Source organism: Pleurodeles waltl, chromosome 7 (assembly GCF_031143425.1).
Source record: "Pleurodeles waltl isolate 20211129_DDA chromosome 7, aPleWal1.hap1.20221129, whole genome shotgun sequence".
NCBI classification, from domain to species: domain Eukaryota; kingdom Metazoa; phylum Chordata; class Amphibia; order Caudata; family Salamandridae; genus Pleurodeles; species Pleurodeles waltl.
The window spans coordinates 61,721,001-61,727,770 of record NC_090446.1 but is presented as its reverse complement, the minus strand read 5'-3'; positions in this window follow the sequence as shown (position 1 = coordinate 61,727,770).

Here is a 6,770-nt window from a genome sequence, read left to right as displayed (position 1 = left end):
GCCCTGTAGCATATTTTTCAGCTACTTTGGACCCTCTCTCAGCAGCCTTACCGGGTTGTTTGCGAGCAGTCGCGGCAGTTGGTCAAAGCCTTTCACAATGTGAAGGCATAGTCATGGGATACCCTCTGACAGTAATGGTTCCACATTCAGTCGAAATATTATTGACCCGAACTAAGACACAACACATGACAAATGCACGACTCACTAAATATGAAACGATTATACTGGGGTCGGCAAATGTCACATTAAAGAGATGTACAGTACTGAACCCGGCAACCTTACTCCCCAATGAAAATGCTGAGATTAAAGATGGGGAAGAGCTTAAGCATTATTGCCTTGAAGTGATTGAACTCTGTACCAAACCTCGTCCAGATATACAGGATACCCAGCGGAAAGAAAATGATTGCATTATGTTCGTTGATGGATCCTGTTTAAGAGATTCAGCTGGAACATTGAGAGCTGGTTATGCTGTATGTACTATAACTGGCATTGTCGAAGCCTCCTGGCTCGATAAAGTGGCAGAATTAGTGGCTATTACAAAGGCCTGCCACACAGCTGTAAATCTGAGAGTTACTATCTATACTGACAGCAGATATGGATTTGGAATTGTACATGAATTTGACCAACTTTGGTCACAGAGAGGTTTCTTGACTTCTACTGGGTCTCCTGTGAAAAATGGTGAACAAATAAGAGATTTGTTACATGCGATTCAGTTACCTCAAGAAATTGCCGTGGTGAAATGCAGTGCTCACACCAGATCACAAGATTTTGTATCAATGGGAAATAGCTATGCCGATCAAGTTGCAAGATTTTGTGCATTGAACTGTATATCATTCAAGGAACAGTGGGAATTGTTACCACAACCTGAAAATGACATAAATCTAACTCTAGCATTGCGAGTGGTTGATACCTTAGACGAGCTGAAAGCATTACAGGGACGTGCTAGCAAGGAAGAAAAACGCTCATGGCAGAGAATGCAGTGTGTACCAAGAGCAGATGATATATGGGTTTCTGACGATGGGAAACTGGTTTTGCCAAACAGTCTTTTATCTCAATTTGCCCGATTATATCATGGACAAGCACATCTGGGAAGAGATGCTATGATCAGATCTTTTAAGATTGATTGGTTTAATCCAAAATTCAGACATGCCGCAGAAATTACCTGTCACAGATGCGTCATCTGTCAACAGATCAACGCTGGAAAAGGAACAGTGGTGACATTGAGCCACATTGGAAGAGCTGGAGGTCCATTCAACAAAATGCAAATGGATTTTATTGAAATGCCTGTGTGTGGAGGTCTGAAGTATGTGTTGGTGATTGTGTGTGTTTTCAGTCATTGGATTGAGGCATATCCCACACGTAGAAATGACAGTCTTACAGATGCCAAATTATTATTGAGGGAACTGATACCAAGATTCGGGTTTCCGGTTTCTATAGAATCAGACAGGGGAAGACACTTCGACAATGAGGTGATTAAACTTCTGTGCACTGCACTCAACATTGAACAAAAGCTGCATTGTAGCTATCGCCCTGAAGCATCAGGACTAGTTGAACAAATGAATGGTACCTTAAAATCAAGAATAGCAAAGATGTGTGCTGCAACAAACATGAAGTGGCCAGATGCCTTGCCTCTAGTGCTGATGTCAATGAGAAATACCCCAGATAAGAAAACAGGACTATCTCCCCATGAAATCCTGATGGGCAGAGCAATGAGATTACCCGCTGTACCTGCAAATGCACTAGTGAATATTACAGATGATATGGTGTTGGATTACTGCAAAAGCTTGGCTGACGTAGTTCGCTCTTTCTCTAACCAGGTGGAAGCTAACTCGTTGCCACCAATCGGTGAACCGGGTCACTCTCTGCAAGCTGGAGACTGGGTGGTTGTCAAGAAGCACATAAGAAAATCGTGTCTTGAGCCACGTTGGAAGGGGCCGTACCAAGTAATATTGACGACCACCACTGCTGTGAAGTGTGCCGGAGTTCCCAACTGGATACATGCCAGTCACACGAAAAAGGTAACGTGTCCTGTTGAAGAGGAACTTGAAGTTTCCGGTACAGTAACTTCAGGAAAAGAAGTCACAGACTCAGAAATTAGTCAAAACGAGAGTGAAACTACTGAAGAGCCCACTGAGAACAGCCTTGTCCCTCAAGCTGTCAATGAGTCCGAGAGAGGTGACAGAGTGCCTATCTCAGTCGAGGCAGCAGGAGAACTAAGTCAAGGAGAAGTTCTCCCAGAAGTAGACGAATACGGAATAGAGTCTGAGCTTAACACAGAACCAGAAGACGAAAGAGAAGAAGAAACTGTAGATACAAGTAGAAGTGCATTAGAATCTTACAAACCAGCTGTAGGTCCTTCACGAGAAAACACCATATCACAAGAGGAGGGCGCTGTCCAACGTCCTGAAGAAAATCGCAGAACAAGATCACGTAAAGGCGATAATTGGCCAGATAAGTCACATCTTAAATTGAGAGAAATATCAAATGACACAATTATAGAAGAAAGCAATACCTCACAGGTTGATCTGAGTGAAGGAGAGCAGCAAGGAGAACGAAGATTAAAAAGAAAAAGAACAGCAAACTGAAGATATACAGGTCCTGAATGGGCATATGCTACCACCTCTGAATGGCAACAAGAATTCTTAGCATTTTGCTTTGATCGAGAAATACCAGGCCAGTATTACGGAACCTGAACGAAACTTAAAGAAGATTTGACTAAATTGAAAATTTTTAAAGAAAGAGACTATGTAAAACTACCGAAAGCGACATTAAACTCGGATTTGACTTAAAAGAACCTAATATCGACAAGGTGCTAACCTGAATTGACAAGAAGGGTCCTGAAAGTGATTGAAAACATTGTGAAATACGCTGAAGTTTATTTTATTTTTCTCTTTTCTTTTTTTTCTTCTCCTCAAATCGATTGTTAAATCAACTGTTCTGATTCTATACAAACATGGCTTATAGTAGCAAAGCAAGTAAAGTGTGTGGTTGGTTAGGATTAATAATAGGTGTTTATGTGCAGTAATGGTTGTAGGAGTGATTGTGGGAATGCCATGGAAAGAAAAAGAGATCATTAATACAACTACAAAACCTGAGACTACCACTACTAATAAACTATCACCTTGGGAAAAATTTTAGCAAGATGCAAGATATATGCATGAGGAAACTAATGCGAAGGGAGAACTTTCTACTAATGTTTTCTATCGCTTATTAAATGAGTATGTGGAAACTATGGATGCAAAGGATTGTTATGTGTGCACTAAAATTCCTTCATCTGTGCAGGAAGGAGTTACTTATCATAGCCTCCCTCTTACTTATGGAATCAGTTGTAGTCTGCTATTAACAAGATTCTATAATCAAGAGCATGTGCAATACTTTTACTCAAATCTAGATGTAGTGTTTTCTTTTGTGCCTGTAATTGAGTTCCTGAATAAGTTAGCTAAGGAACATGAAATAAAGATAGTTAGAGGATTTTTTGAGCCTACACTTACATTCGGAACTGCTTATGCCCATCGCAATAATCTGACTTGCTTATTATCCCCTGTAGAGAAAAGCTTCTTAGATCATACAGATGATAGATGTAAAGCACTGAAAGAAAGATTAGAAAAAGGACTAGAAAAGCACACTTATGCAAATGATTATGCTTATACTGCAATTAAAACACAAGGTAAATTAGCTATAGATGCATTACATGTAGGAAGGCTTTGTATATATAGGCCAAAGTCTGATCAAGACAATTTGTTTGTGGGCACGAGTGAATGTCGACATGTGTTTTTGTTTCAGAGTAAATGGACCTTTTTGTTAAATGGACAAGACCCGGCGATTCCTGGAATCTATTACATTTGTGGATTAAATGCATATTACCGTTTCCCTAAGGGATGGTATGGAACATGTTATTTGGGAATAGTGTTCCCAAAGATATACCAGATTGATGACTTAAAACAAATACCGAAAACGTCTGAGTTACAACATCCTAGACAAAAACGAGAATCAGTGGCGGTTGTCATTGGTGATATATTTGGAGCTATAATCCCATCAGTAGGGGTTATTTTAAATTCTATGAAGATTCAAAAGTTGTCTACTATAGTGGATAACATGTTGACAAATTTTACAGGAGCCATACTCCTAATGGATACTGAACTTGCTGCAGAAAGCGCTATGACTCTTCAAAATAGGCTTGCTTTAGACATACTTTTAGCAAAGAGTGGAGGTGTTTGCAAAATGCTTAATGAACGCCATTGTTGTTCATGTATACCTGATAACAGTAAGAAAATTAGAAGTATGCTTACTAACCTTACTAAAGATAGTACAGACTTGAAGAACCTAAAAGAACCTGGTGTTTGGGAGAAATTTGGAAAAGGAATTGCCCGAGTGGGAAGCTGGTTTACTAATATTTGGAATGGGGTATTAGCAAAAATAATGATGGGTTTATTAATTGTTTTAATTTGTCTATTAAGATTATGAGGGGTATGCAAAATTAATGACAAAGTGAAAAGAAATTGGTCCAAAAGAACAAGAAGAAATGAAGAAAGTGAAAAAGAGAAAATGTTCAATGAAATTTGGGAAAGCTCACATAAAGGGCAAGATGTTGAAATGCGCATTATGCGAAAAGTTAAGAATTAAAATAGAAAATGGTGTGATGACTTGCGTCATCAGAGGAGGGACTGAGAGAGTGTAGTTTAAAACGTTACCTAATTAGACGTTAAATGTTCATATTACTGACGATTGAATTAACAATATTATTCGTAGAATCATGACTAATACATAAATAAATATATGCATAAACTAATAATGATAACTGTTTGAATTACGAATTTGAATTAATTAGCACATACGAAGCTTCCATTATTAGGATTCATAAGTCTTAAGTTAGCATGAGTTGGAAAACTGACTGTGTAACTCTCATATTAAAGCATATTTTTCTGTTTCTTCAGAGTGCTGATTTGTAAAGGCCATGACCCAACATTTGTTCCTTCTTCTTCGCTAAATGTATCTTTAACTAGCTCTGTCTCATCCGCATGTAGTTGCTTTTGGTATAAAAACGTAGGTTTGTAACAAGAATGCAGATACTTTCAAGGACATTGAAACGCAGTAAGGAGAACGCTTGACCCGAAGATCGTGCCAGAAAATGAAGTAACCCCGGACATGCCACCTACGAAAACGTCAATTATGAAGACCAATCAACGTTTAAAGAATTATAAGTGCATTACTTAATGTATAATTTGATAGGTTACAGATAGTGGGGTCAAGTGGTCATCCAATAGAAATTTGGGGGTATGGATTTTGAAAAAGGGATAAAAACCCATGACACAGACGCTTAGGAAAACTAGGTAGGGAATGATATCGATTGCATCCAGAAACTCTGTCACTCTATTTGGTGATTTGTGACTTAGACAAAACCATCCTCACCCATAGACCATCCCCATACGCTTTCGTCCTTATGAGGGAAGTGCCCCTGCTCTTATATTAGATAGTTTGTCGACGAACTAACTGATGTCCTGAAGACGAAGACTGATCCTGTATGCTGACCTGTCCTGAGGAGGGTAATTATTAGTTACTATTGAAATGCATTCATTTGCTTTTTCTTTCTAGGTACCAACTGCTGTGTATTCAACTAGAAACCTTAGCTAGATGTTTTTTCCAAATTTATGTTCTAAATTGTTTTGCATGAAGCCCAACATGCCGATGCTAATTAGTGGGTAGATGAGGCATTCATTTTGACTGACAATAAACTGACGAGACTGACGTAGTCCTATGCTGAACTAAATACCTATGAAGTTTTACGTGTTATAATTGTTAATCTTCCTGCTAATATTCTATGTTTGAGATCTTTGCATTGTTATTGCATTGTGATTATGTTCATTGCCTTTTGAGTTTCGAGATTATTATGTTTGCAATTAGATTGTAATCAATAGGGAATAAATTCACAAAACTCCTATAAGGTGTGGTTATTCATGACTGAAAGGTCACGGTTGCGTCGAAAGTTTAACCAATGTCTAAAGTGAATTACGTTGTGGTAATATATGTTGACAATATTATTGATGTATTGCTTGATGTATTGATCAGTTACCTCGTCTTACGGTGTCTCACCACTGGGTCCAAAGATTCATCGGCCTAAAACGAGTTCTAATGTGTATAAATTAACATAGAGGGATGCGTTATCAGCATCACCATCCAGAATAATAGTTTCCTGAGCATTATGCACACATACTCATGTCTGGCCTTCAATTAGTTCTGGTTTGTACGCAACATAAAGGAAACCCCTGACACATGTTAACATGGCCACCATGTAGAACTGCACCAAGCAGGATGGAGAGAGTCCTGGATCCTTTGTCAGGGGGTCCTATTTATCTTGAGGTAGTTAGGCCAAGCATAGCACCATCTTGGTAGCCAACCATATAGCGGGATCCTTGAGGCCAGAACAAATGAGCTGAGCAGATGCTGGCTTACAGACCTTGAGTTGCATCTCCATCCCGAGGTGGTGATGGACATCTTCAATCAATGCAGCATGCCCTGGCTAGATCTGCTTGCCACTGTTGAGAATGTGCAGTGTGAAGACCTCTGTGCAATGGAGTTTCATCTAGGAGACTTCAAAGGAAACACATTCTGTATGCAATTGGACACAAGGTCCTAGAGCACTATCCCACCACCACCTCTCTTGCCTACAGTTCTGACGAAAATCAGGGCATACATGCCCAAGTCATCCTATTGTCCTCTGACTGGGCCACGAGGAATGGCATACAGAGCTCCCAAGCCAGAAAAGTGGCCAG